General features: G+C 42.6%; 1 long non-coding RNA gene across 1 annotated transcript in view; it reads right to left on the bottom strand.

Annotated features, from left to right (window-relative positions):
- Window positions 1-12,801, bottom strand: part of LOC309515583 — a 109,144-nt gene extending 96,343 nt beyond the window's left edge. Inside the window, exons 1-2 of the long non-coding RNA XR_014212525.1 lie at window positions 12,513-12,801; window positions 11,881-11,976 (exon numbers count right to left, since the gene is read on the bottom strand). This is a non-coding gene — a long non-coding RNA (uncharacterized lncRNA). The remainder of the gene's footprint in view (window positions 1-11,880; window positions 11,977-12,512) is intronic.
- Window positions 12,802-13,634: the final 833 nt, after the last annotated feature.

Here is a 13,634-nt window from a genome sequence, read left to right as displayed (position 1 = left end):
TGGTCAGTGGTGCTTTTTCTCATCCAAGGCTTCATTACACAGTCAAGGGTCCCTTTAAAAGCCAAGGCAACTTATTTGATTCTTGGCAATTTAGTAGGCTTACTAACATTTTCAACCTTTGATTACTTTCAGTGCCTGCTTTTTACATGTTCTATTCCCATATATGGCTATATTGCACAAACATGTGTAGTCACACTCCAGCTTCCACTGTCGAATTGGGCTGTTTCCTTTGGTTTCAGTGAAAGTCTTTTTTCCTCCTTTGAATTTTATGACCTGAGATTCAAGGTTCAGGAACTCGCTAGTTATTTTTCCTTGTTGTTTGACGTAGGTAGAAAAGAATGTTATTCTTCCTAGGAGAGGTGTTTTACATCGGGCATACTGGAATTCTAATGGCTTACTGAAAATAAACTCACATAGCCTTGCTTGAACACTTTCCCCTCTAACTATACAGTGGCAGAGGTTGCCATTCTGATTGGTACCCTGTTAGACCTTTCAAAAAGATATCCTGGTTCTCACAGCCCCTCCAAGTGCCTATATTTTCCAAGGACAGTCCCGGACTTAGATAAGCCATTCTAGTTTCTGATTCGATCGCAGAATGTCCTGCTTTTCCTTAGGACACCCCTATTTTCATCAGAGAAATGTTGGAGGGTATGGAGTTTTGCAACCTCTGAGCCAAGGAGATAATTAATTATACAACCTTTAGAAGACATGTGAAGGCAGCCCTGTAGAGGGAAGCTTTTAAATGTTTGATTTTTTATTATGTTTTTATATACAGTGGTACCTTGGTTTTCAAACGTCTCTGTTGATGAACATTTTGGTTTTCAAGCACCGCAAACCCGGAAGTAAATGCTTCAGTTTTCAAATGTGCCTCAGAAGTCAAACATGAAATGCGGCTTCCATATTGGGTTTTCCGTATTGAGTTTTCCATTTTGAGGCTTCTGTACTGAGTGTTCGGTTTTTGAATGTTTCAGAATTTGAACGGCCTTCTGGAACAGATTACGTTCGAAAACTGAGGTACCACTGTATGTTGGAAGCCATCTAGTGTGGCTGGGGCAATGCAGTCAGATGGGTGAGGTAGAAATAGAAGAATAAGAGGAAGAAGAAGAAATCCCTATTTACATCAGAGAAATGTTGACGGTATGTTCTCAGGCTGTCAATGACGCTGGTTTTGTCAGAAGAGTTTGGAAGTATCTACTGAAAGATGCAAACACCACTCATTGTGGCCCAGGACTTGCTGGTTTGAAGAAACCAAACAAAGCCCATTCAGCCTTCGTAGAGTGCCCACATTGGTACCACCAAAAATATGCATCACCACAGAAAAAGACAGATTTGCACAACACTTGTGTATGCTGATTGATATGTTGACCGAGGCTGGAGAGACCTCTTTGCTGTGCCAATTCACCCCCACCCAAGTTGGAAGTAAACACAGCTGTGTGGAAGGTGTAATTGGGCGGCAATTTCCCTTTATCTCAGCTTCACAGGCAATGACAGATTGGAAGTGTGGGAGACACTAAGGAGCGGATTGGATAGTTGGGCAAGTTTTTGAGTGAACTTCAAGAAAGGAATTAATTGGTTGGAGGAGGAAGAGGGGAGCCTGACTTTGAAAGTTCTGTTTACTTGTGCCTGGGGCCCTAAGGATAAGAAAAGTCCTGGACTTCTTTGTTAAGGGGGAAAGGGATTTACCAAATCTCCCCTAAATTAAAGGCAGTAGACCTGAGGCTTCATAGGAACCATATAGAGCTGTTGCTTCTCTCTAACCTCAAAAAAATTAAATCATTTTGGACTTGTTATTTCATCAGGACATAAGCATACATGCACATTTAGAAATAATCCCCGTAGTTTAAGCAGAACACAATTCATCTTGCCATAATGGAGAAGACTGGTCTGTGGTGGGACCTGCATGCATGTAGGCACGTTCCTCTACACTTTATTCCCCCATGCACGCACGGGATGGGACCTGTGATTTTTCACATCAATAAAGTGTTCCACACACACGCCAGCTCTTTGTTTTCACTAGGAGAGGCACACAGTCAGAAGCGTTTTCCGTTCTTTTGTAAGCAGTGCACTTTGTTAAATTGTCTTCTAATCAAATGGGCATTGTTCTCGACTCGTTTTCATTAAAAGAAAAAAAATCTGCCAACGGTGCACGGGTCAACTTTAATGTTCCCTTTGTTCTATTCATTGTGACATCAATATGTCACCCCCCACCCTTCGAGTTTGGCATTCATTTGCTACGGTCTTAGCGCTTAGTTAACTTTGTTCATAATATTCTGACTCTAACTGTGATCAATGCAATATGTTCACCTCAGACATTAATTAGTTCTTTTAGTATCTTTCCTGGCTTTTTGTTGTTTTTGCATGTTGTTTTTCTTGTCTTTGAACCGTTTCAGAGAAGCTGTTGCTTTTGCCTGAAAACCCTTCTCTTCCCGCACAGAGCACGGTTGATTACTTTGCTTCTCACAATAGCTTTCAAGGTGTCTTATAACAGTTTTTCTTGAGTTCCCTTTGGTGTCATTCATTTGATAAACATTTTTAATCTCATCCACCAATGTCTCGCAAACCACCAGGGCTTTAAGTAGCTCATTATTAACTTCCTGGAGGTTCCAGAATATCCTTCCCTGGTGCAAAAAGCTAGGCTGTTAACTTCTGATCAGAAATAATAATAATAATAATAATAAAAGAACTTACTTGTGGACTAAGATAACTTTTTCACATCATCCATCAAAGCACACTCTGAAGCCCTATGGGAGATAGGCCTGCAGTCCCCTGAACCAGCAGCAAGAGTGTGAGTTCCCATCTTTACACAATAAATTGAAGGAAGGGTGTGTGGCAAATATGGTGCATGGAGACTATGAGGCCCAGAAGAACCATGTTGGTATTATTATTATTATTATTTTCCTCTCCTTTTAAAATATAGACTGGTTAGATTTGCACTCCAACGCACAATCAAACAGATTATTCCACACAATCAAACAGATTAGGCCCCTGAAACAGACTTTGGACATGTCTGGTATAGAGCAATTCAAGATAAAATCCGTAGTTTGGGCATTGCTGTTGAGAGCCTGGAAGCATGTGATGAAAATTACATATTCCACACAATCAAACAGTGGCTCTACGACCATGAAAAAACAGCGCTTGTTACTTCATACTCTGAGATCCTGTTCTCCGGAGGCCTTAGGTATCACAACACACGACGGAACCTGTGCCAAATATCTAAAGGACCTACTACTCCCTTCCCATCAAAGAGCCTTTATTCTTGTGAAACTAAATGCCTTCCCCTCTGCAGTGACCACAGGTAGATTCTCACACATTCCATATCAAGCCCGTCTGAGTACCTGATTCAATGGACCACATTCTCTAAGATTGCCCTTTACACAGCAGACCTAGCCAACTGATGCTGAGCAGATTGTTGGACCTCTGGCCTATTACTCCGAAAAGAAGTTAAATGAGGTCTCTCCTGGCAGATCTGGACAAAGATATTACTGTTTGAGTAGCTTTCTTTTTAGCCACATTTTTACCCGAAAGGGTTCCCAATGAACCAGCCTTTCAAGGAATGGACAGGGAGAAGCAGAATACCTAAGTGCACAAGATCACTTGATCCTTGACAGCTTCACCCTTGCCCCTTTTAATTATCCCAGCGACCTGAAATGTTTTATACTGTGATGCCAAGAAAGGTATTTGATTTGATTTGAACTTCTGATCAGAAATAATAATACAGTGGTACCTTGGGTTATAGACGCTTCCAGTTTCATACACTTCAGGTTACAGACTCCGCTAAACCAGAAATAGTACCTTGAGTGAAGAACTTTGCTTCAGGATGAGAACAGAAATCGTGCTCTGGTGGCACAGTGGCAGCAGGAGGCCCCACTAGCTAAAGTGGTGCTTCAGGTTAAGAACAGTTTCAGGTTAAGAACGGACCTCTGGAACGAATTAAGTACTTAACCCGAGGTGGTTGTTGTTGTTGTTTAGTCGTGTCCGTCTCTTCGTGACCCCATGGACCAGAGCACGCCAGGCACTCCTGTCTTCCACTGCCTCCCACAGTTTGGAAAACTGAGAGAACACTGTCCAACCATCTCGTTCTCTGTCATGCCCTTCTCCTTGTGCCCTCAATCTTTCCCAACATCAGGGTCTTTTCCAGGGAGTCTTCTCTTTTCATGAGGTGGCCAAAGTATTAGATCCTCAGCTTCAGGATCTGTCCTTCCAGTGAGCACTCAGGGCTGATTTCCTTAAGAATGGATCTGTTTGATCTTCTTGCAGTCCATGGGACTCTCAAGAGTCTCCTCCAGCACCATAATTCAAAAGCATCAATTCTTCGGCGATCAGCCTTCTTTATGGCCAAGCTCTCACTTCCATACGTCACTACTGGGAAAACCCAAGGTACCACTGTAATAATAAAACAGAACTTACTTGTGGACTTAGATAGTTTTTTCACACCATCCATCAAAGCATGGTCTGAAGCCCTATGGGAGATAGGCTTGCAACCCCCTGAACCAGCATCAAGTGTGTGAGTTCCCATCTTTACACAATAAACTGAAGGAAGGGTGTGTGGCAAATATGGTGCATGGAGACTATGAGGCCCAGAAGAACCATGATGGTATTATTATTATTATTATTTTCCTCTCCTTTTAAAATATAGACTGGTTAGATTTGCACTCCAACACACTTGGGGAGCACAGAGCCTCTTAAAATTCTGGGGAGTCTAAACCACAGGCTATTTAGAGCATCCCCACAGCAGGGAGAATCAGAGTTCATGGTTAAAGAAAGTGCTACCTCACTTTTGGATTGCGTAAAGAAATACAACACTCCAAAGCCACTTCTCCAGATGTGTGTTCCCTCTTCTGAAGCACTGGTGTACTTATTTTCCTTCTCTTCCTCTAATTATGTAGCGAAAAGTCCAACCCTTATTTAAGCTGCTTGTGAATACATTGAGGGAGAGCCAAGATCTCGCCTAAGTTCCTGCTATCTGAAGAAAGAATATTTCAAATGTATGCTAACAAAAGAACAAAGCAGATCAAAAGTATTGGAAGAGAAGGAAGACAGTCAAGAGAGAATTCTGAAAGCATTTAAACTATAACAAGGGGAAAAAATCCCTTTCTTATTCTGTGTCACATCTGAACTTGAAATTTAGTGAATTCTGCTCAGAGAAGTTTGAGAAGGCAGGGGAAGAAATGCCACCTTTTCAAAATGAAAAAGCTTTGTAGAGCAAAACGAGAACTTTGAAACTATTGTGGTGCTCTGATCACTTTAACCATGGGAAGGTAACAAGAATTCTTTTCACAGATGTTGGCAATACGAAACAGGCGATAAAACTAAATGTGGAAAATAAACCCCACACAGATGAGTGGGACCCAAATACCTCCTCCAAGAACATGATGTTTTCATTTTTTGGTCATACTCCATAGGAGTGAATTGAAAAGAGAGATGGGCCTTCACTTGTAAAGTGCTTTTACAAATGAGTTTTGCAGAATGCGGGCGTTTAATTCAAACGGAAAAGCTGGGAGCAGCATTTTGCTAACCACAGAAAGGAAAACAGGGATGCCAATGAAACAGCAAAGTAAAGGAACATATTGCTGACCACATATGTGGTTCCTCACACCCCTTCCTACATCTTCATTCAAAACTGTACACTTATCTTTAAATTCATCTTTCTTCCTAGTGATTTCCTTCAGCTCATTGATGTTCCAAATGCTAGTGGGTTTTGGCAGAGCTTTAATGTTTTCCTTGGCACTCATGGCTACTTGGAAAAGCCTTTCCTCTTCTGAGGAGCAGTCTCTGAATCCCACTGCAAGATAATGCCACCAAACTTTTCCAAGGCACAGCCCATTGTGTGCCCCTAGCAGTGACCTTATATGCAAAGGGGCATCATCTCCACAGAACTCTTTCTTTAAAAAAAGAAAATATTGAAAGGAAATAGTTAGGAACGCCAGAACCTGTCTCATAGTGAGTCAGAACATTGGCCCATCTAGCTGAGCATTGTCTTCACTGATTGGCAGAAGCTCCTCGGTGTTTCTCAGGGACGCGAAAGTAGAATAGGAGGACCATAGGAATCTGTCTTAAGCCAAGTCATTTAGTTTGGTATTGCCTAAACTGCCTAGTGGCGCCGTGGGTTAAACCACAGAGCCTAGGACTTGCCAATCAGAAGGTTGGCGGTTTGAATCCCCGCGATAGGGTCCTGCTCAGTCCCTGCTCCTGCCAACCTAGCAGTTTGAAAGCACATCGAAGTGCAAGTAGATAAATAGGTACTGCTCTGGCGGGAAGGTAAACTGCGTTTCCGTGCGCTGCTCTGGTTCGCCAGAAGCGGCTTAGTTATGATGGCCACATGACCCGGAAGCTGTACACCAGCTCCCTCGGCCAATAAAGTGAGATGAGCGCCACAACCCCAGAGTCGGTCACGACTGGACCTAATGGTCAGGGGTCCCTTTACTTAAACTACCTGGCAGCAATGCACCAGGGTTTTAGACTGGAGATGAGGGGATTTGAACTTGAAATCTGCATGCAAAACAGTTGCTCTGCCAGGAACTCACAGCCTACCCCGAGGTTGTATTTGTATTGTATTTTGAGCATTGCCTGTAAAATTATAATTCCAGTTTCCACCAAACATATTTAGTCTTTCAACAATGTAATGACACATTTACTGTCATGGGGTCCTAATAAACAAGGAATGAAATCCGATACCTACTTACCTGGGAGCAAGGCCCATTGAAGTGAATAGGTATTCTGAGTAAGCATTTTTAGGGTTCCACTGTAAGTTAACTGAGTGATTGGTTTGTTGTTGTTGTTTAGTCGTTTAGTCGTGTCTGGCTGTTCGTGACCCCATGGACCAGAGCACGCCAGGCACTCCTGTCTTCCACTGCCTCCCACAGTTTGGTCAAATGAGAACACCGTCCAGCCATCTCATCCTCTGTCATCCCCTTCTCCTTGTGCCCTCCATCTTTCCCAACATCAGGGTCTTTTCCAGGGAGCCTTCTCTTCTCATGAGGTGGCCAAAGTATTGGAGCCTCAGCCTCAGTTTCAGTTTACTTTTTTATTCTTCAAGGGTTAAAACGAATTTTCAGTTTGTCCCAAGGTAGCCTTTTGCCACTACTGATAAGTTTGATATCAGTTCTTCGACAACAGTTACCCCCGCAAAAAAATAAATTTAAAAAATTTCCAAGAAGATGTACAATGTTCATTTCTATGATTTCAGGACTTGTTTTTAACAGTTCCTTTACAGCCTTAGCTATCATGTGACGTGAGCAGACGGCATGAAGCAAATCCATGCGAAAGGAATGATATCTTCAACAATTGTCTGTTACAGCTTAAATATATTTCTACCCATCCATCATTATTTCTGACGTTCGGGCTTGAATGTTGTTGCAAATGTTTCCAAAGTGGCAGCCTCCTAACACAAGCAGGTGGTATCTTTCCCAATTGGGAGAACTCCAAGATGTTCAGGAGGACATTTTTTTTTTAGTAAAAAAGATGTGGGGAGGGAGAAAAAATAAACTACATGGGGAACTGAGTGGAAGGAGCAAAACCAACCCAATGAGGCGGTGCCGGATTTACGTATAAGCTAAACAAGTTATAGCTTAGGGCCCCACTCTCTAGGGCCCCCCAAAAAAAATTAAAGGAAAAAAGCACTGGATGTATGTTATGTTTCCAAGGGGTTGCTCGAGAGCAAGCGGGCAAATATCTCCCTGCTTGGCTGTGAAGCCTTGCTTTTGCTGCCAAAATAAACCTTATCTGTCCGGAGCGCAACTCTCCCGTGGCTGGCTTATTCACTGGCAGAATCTGTGAGTGGGCAGCCCTTAAACTTTCCCCAGCAATGGACTACATGGAATTGGCAGAAATGACTGGCAGAATCCGTGACCAGGGAGAAGAGTCGGTGGAAGAAGACTGGAAGAAATTTAAAGGCTACTTGCAGAAATACTGTAAAATTAATGAATGTTAAAATGATGTTGGAACGGAAAATAAGTGGTATTGGTAAAAAGATTATTAAGAATATGTAAAAATGGATCGACAATGGTTGAAAATACATAGTTATAATAGGTTAAGATATTGAGTAAAGATAAATGATAGAGGGTAAGGATTTGCTGAAAGGACTTTTAAACGGGAATACAAAAGGGGAGGTGTGAGGGGGTCAAAGAAACAAGGAAACGAGCTGAAAGATTATTGAAAGATGGATTTTTTTCTATTTTTTTTTCTTTTTCTTTTTCTATTTAGCTACTATCTTCTCTTTCTTGTCTAGATATCTTTTCTATGTGATTTTTCTTCTTTCTTTCTTTTTTCTTTCTTTTTAGGTTGTTAAGTTTTTTTAAATTTTTCTTATATTGTAAATTTATGATTTTTGTAAACCCTATTGTGCAAACCTATGTTTTGTGTAAACTTATGTTTTATGTTAAACCTTAATAAGTATTTAAAAAAAATAAACTTTCCCCAGCAAAGCAATTTCTTGACGCCCAGTCTGCGCCTCCCCTCTCTGCGCGGATGCTTTCTGCGCAAGGAGGGTGTGGGTAACGGAGGACCCCTCTCCTCCCCGCTTTGCCCAGGCAAGGTGTCCTGGCACCACCTTGCCTCTTCCGAGCCCTGCAGCTCCTCTCCACTGGAGGCGTGGTTACTCTCCTCCGTTGAAGAGGAGCTGCTTCCCATGATCCTTGAAGGCTCTCTATAATCCATTCGGCTTTCCCTCTCTCCCTCCTGAACCGATGGCAGTTCCCTGACAATGTACATTTCCAAAACATAAGATTAAAAAACAAATAAAATAAAGCCTACTTACAGCAACAGTGTTTTGTGTAGTGTAGGCTCCTATGATGTAAGTCAAGGGCCCCGCCTGCTAGCCTGCTCCCTAAAACATCACTGGTTTGCTCATTTCTATATATAGGGTGCCTATATTCTGCATGTGCAAATGGCTTTAGATATCTATTAGGTCCATAAATGACCAGATAGCATATATTCAACAGGAAAAACAGTGACAATTTGTTGTTGACAAAGGACAGCTGGACATATAAAAGGTCCCATTACCTTCAATAGTTTAGGGCCTCATCAAAACTAAATCCGGCCCTGCAATGAGGACCGAGCTCGCTCAGTTTCCATGAAATACCATGAAGAAATGGAGCTGAATGTCATGGCGAAGCGATTCACGCTGCAACATTTTATTGTAGCTCCCACTTGTTTGAATATTTATGACATCCAGTTCTGGATATTAGAGTGATTTCCCTTAAGATCACTACAGTACAAACCAATTGTTGCATTCATCCACATCCAGTACTCTGGGAATGCTGCCTCTTAAAACAACGTTCACATTTATGCATATCCTTACTTGTGGAGCTGAGGAAAACAAATGCATCCTTCTAATTACACTTTTTAATATTCTAAGACGTCATTACGCCAGTGTGGTGTAGTGGTTAAGAGTGGTAGTCTTGTAATCTGGGGAACCGGGTTCGAGTCTCCACTCCTCCACATGCAGCTGCTGGGTGACCTTGGGCCAGTCACACTTCTCTGAAGTCTCTCAGCCCCACTCACCTCACAGAGTGTTTGTTGTGGAGGAGGAAGGGAAAGGAGAATGTTAGCCGCTTTGAGACTCCTTAAAGGGAGTGAAAGGCGGGATATCAAATCCAAACTCTTCTTCTTCTTCTTCTTCTTCTTCTTCTTCTTCTTCTTCTTCTTCTTCTTCATTACATAAAATCCATGCTCGTAACTTATTGAAATGGAGGGCAGTATAGAGATTCAGCAAATACATTTTCTGTGTTTGAAAATCTAGAATTAAAAATAATAATACAGGCGTACCTTGCATCCCAAAAGTCTTGGTACTCAGACGTTTTGGCTCCCAAATGCCACAAACCCAGAAGTGACTGTTCCAGTTTGCCAACATTCTTTGGAACCTGAATGTCCGACGGGGCTTCTGCAGCTTCCGATTGGCTTCAGGAGCTTCCTGCATCCAATCATAAGCCACGCTTTGGTTTCTGAACGTTTTGGAAGTCAAACAGATTCCGTTTACAGTCGACTTCCAAGGTACGACTGTACTGTGAACTCTCTTGCCTCATGAGTTTCAGCTGGCTCCATCTTTGATTGCTTTTCTCCAGTTTTTATTGGGGGGGGGAGGATAGTTCTTGGATATTCCAGTAGGCTTTTAATTTGTCAGGTTGCATTGCTTTCAGAGGGGACCAGTGTGGTGTAGTGGTTAAGAGCGGTGGACTCGTAATCTGGTGAACCGGGTTTGCTTCCCCGCTCCTCCACATGCAGCTGCTGGGTGACCTTGGGCCAGTCACACTTCTCTGAAGTCTCTCAGCCCCACTCACCTCTCAGAGTGTTTGTTGTGGGGGAGGAAGGGAAAGGAGAATGTTAGCTGCTTTGAGACTCCTCAGGGTAGTCATAAAGCGGGATATCAAATCCAAACTCCTCCTCCTCCTCTTCTTCTTCTTCATCATCATCATCTGGTGTTCCTGTTCTTGTCACCTTTGCTGATACTGTTCTACTTTTTAAAAAATGTGATAGTTATATTATGGGCTTTATATTGCTGATATTGTTGTTATATTTTGATACTGTGATGTTAATTGAAGAACACCTTTTTAAGTAATGCACATATATTAGAATGGGGGGAAATGTATACTTGAGGCAGCGGCAGACTTTGAGCTCTCAAATTTCAGTTGCGCCCTGTGTGATGCTAAACCACCCCCCTGTAACCCATTCTACAGCATTGCTGTGGCGCCCCCTCTAGTTGCACAAGTCATGCTATCCTGAAACTGCCTCTATAGCCCACAAACAATATGTTGCAGGGTGGAGTGATTCTGTTATTAAATTTATCAATAGATTTTTATACCACCCTTATTTATTAAGAAATGTATCCCTCTCTTCTTCCCCTGGAAACATTCAAAAATTGCTTGTCCGTGTGACCAGGGCTGGATCTACACTGATACGTAAAAACCCTATTAAAGGCTATTTTAAAAAACCTGTTATATAGCTCTCAATGCAATTTCCCATTGGCAATAGATTGCTGTCTGGCAGCGCCCTCTGTTGTGACGTTTTTATAACACATTTTTAACGTTAAAACCAACCAGTGTAGATTCACCCCAGGAAGTGACCTATCCAGATAATGAGATGGTCCTTTCTTGCCATATGTCCTCTTCCAGTCTATTCCCTCCTCACACCAAGTTGTCAGTTTCCTCCCCTTCTGTCATTCGACTTTTCATGCCACTTAGTCAGTGTGGCGTAGTGGTTGGAGTGCGGGAATAAGACCTGGGAGACCTGGGTTCAAATCCCCACTCTGCCATGAAACTCATTGGGTGACTTTGGCCAGTCACTGCCTCACAGAGTGGTTGCGAGGATTAAATGAGGAGGGAGAGGACTACATGTGCCACATTGGGTACCTTGCAGAGAAAGGGTGGGTTACAAATACAGTGATACCTCGGGTTACATACGCTTCAGGTTACACACTCCACTAACCTAGAAATCGTGCTTCAGGTTGAGAACTTTGCTTCAGGATGAGAACAGAAATCGGGCTCCGGCAGCGCGGCGGCAGCAGGAGGCCCCATTAGCTAAAGTAGTGCTTCAGGTTAAGAACAGTTTCAGGTTAAGTACGGACCTCCGGAACGAATTAAGTACTTAACCCGAGTTACCGCTGTACAACAAACAAACAAACAAACAAACAAACAAACAAACAAACAAACAAACAAACAGGGCTTTTGGAGCTTTCCTGGTTCTCTTTTCCTTTATTTGTATTTGTGATGGGTGGCGGGGGGGGGGGGAGGGAGGCTTAAGGGTTTGTGTTTCTTGTTCTTGTTTCTCTCATGTATTTTGTGTTTTCATGTTGTAATTTTTTGTTGTGAACCGCCTTGGGATATACAGATGAAGGGCGGTATGCAGATTTAACAAATGAATAAAATAAAAATAAGTTGGGCTTACTTTGAGTGTGCCGAAGCGTTTCTCATCTGCATTGAGGGTGTGGGATTACCTTCACAAGCAGAAGACATGAATTCGTATCAGCATATAGGTGACTTCCTAAGGGAACAGAACAGATAATTTTAGCTCTCTAATTTCCTGTTCGTCCGTGCTTCACTTTATAGCCTTTACCCCCTCTTGGATGCGGGCGATTAATTTAATACGGAATCAAGTTGGCTTCAATAAAGAGACCGTTGTTTTTAAGTTACCGCCACAGACAAAAGAAAATGTCTACGAGGAGCATTTCTTTCTATTTCCAGTGAAGCAACAGTGCTTCAGGAACTGCTGGTGTCAACTAGTAGGCTGGCTTGTTGCAGCCTGATGATGTCTGAAGCCATTCTTTTGGCAGGAACCCTTCTTTATATATATAATAAAAAAAACCTGTCTAGCTTAGGTGAAAATGTGGCAGCGACGTCTCTGAAGAGGCACCGAAGGGAGCCAACGAGGAAAATGGCATGTAAAAACTTAAATAGGGGTTGTTCGGGCTCACATACAATGGCCGCGGGACTGAAGCCGTGCTGGGAAGTGACAAAGAAGAAACCTGAGCTCCCGATATAAATAGAAGATACTGCTGTGGAGTCTGACTTGTTTATTACCTCAGGCCAGAAGAAAGAGCCTTGAAAGAACACACTGCTGTTGTGATGGTATAATTCGATTGAGGTATTGTCCTATAAAAATAACATTTGAGAGTCTGCCTGTCCATCACGCAGGCATGAGATCCAGCTGTCTCTAATTACTACGGACAGCCCCTGTTTTCTGTTACCTTTTCTGGGTAAAATCACTGCCCCTACTGTGTCGCTCTCCACCCCCCCTTAGCTTTTTGGCGATGCCTTGTTAACATTGTGTTGTCGTTCTGCAAGGTTCAGCTCCCTCTCCAGGGTCTCTAGAAGTTAAATTACTGTGGGAGGGGGGGATATGCATCTTTACTGTAGCGCATCTGCATGGGAATGCGTGCAGGCTGCAATTTCACACACAGCGGTTGCCAAGGTTTATTCTGAAGTGCGATAGCCTGTCATTAGGCAATGATGTTGTTCTATGCGTATCTTTAAGCAAAATAATAAGCACAGTCATGGCTGGAGGCTCTTGCAAAGGAAATCAGGAAGCTGGCTTATACCAAGTGAAGCCATTGGCTCAACTCACTGAGTATTGTCCACACTGATCGGTAGCAGCTCCAGAGATTCAGACAAGGAACATTTAGCAAGTCAATTTGTTCATTCCAGGTTATTTCTGGGCTTCTGAACATTTTCCTTTTTTCATTCATTAGTACAGTGGTACCTCAGGTTAAGTACTTAATTCGTTCCGGAGGTCTGTTCTTAACCTGAAACTGTTCTTAACCTGAAGCACCACTTTAGCTAATGGGGCCTCCTGCTGTTGCCACGCCACCGGAGCACGATTTCTTTTCTCATCCTGAAGCAAAGTTCTTAACCTGAAGCACTATTTCTGGGTTAGTGGAGTCTGTAACCTGAAGCATATGTAACCCGAGGTACCACTGTACTTTCAACCAGAAGCTGTTTTTAGAATAATTGTGCAGCATTATTATTAATAATAATAATAATAATAATAATAATAATAATAATAATTTATACCCCGCCCATCTGGCTGAGTTTCCCCAGCCACTCTGGGCAGCTCCCAATCAAATGTTAAAAACAGTACAGCATTAAATATTAAAAACTTCCCCAAACAGGGCTGCCTTCATATATGTGTGTGTGTGTGTGTGT

Source organism: Podarcis vaucheri (genome assembly GCF_965113315.1).
Source record: "Podarcis vaucheri genome assembly, chromosome: 12".
NCBI lineage: Eukaryota > Metazoa > Chordata > Lepidosauria > Squamata > Lacertidae > Podarcis > Podarcis vaucheri.
Note: the sequence above shows the minus strand (reverse complement) of the source record. Positions and strands in the feature narration are given on the sequence as shown.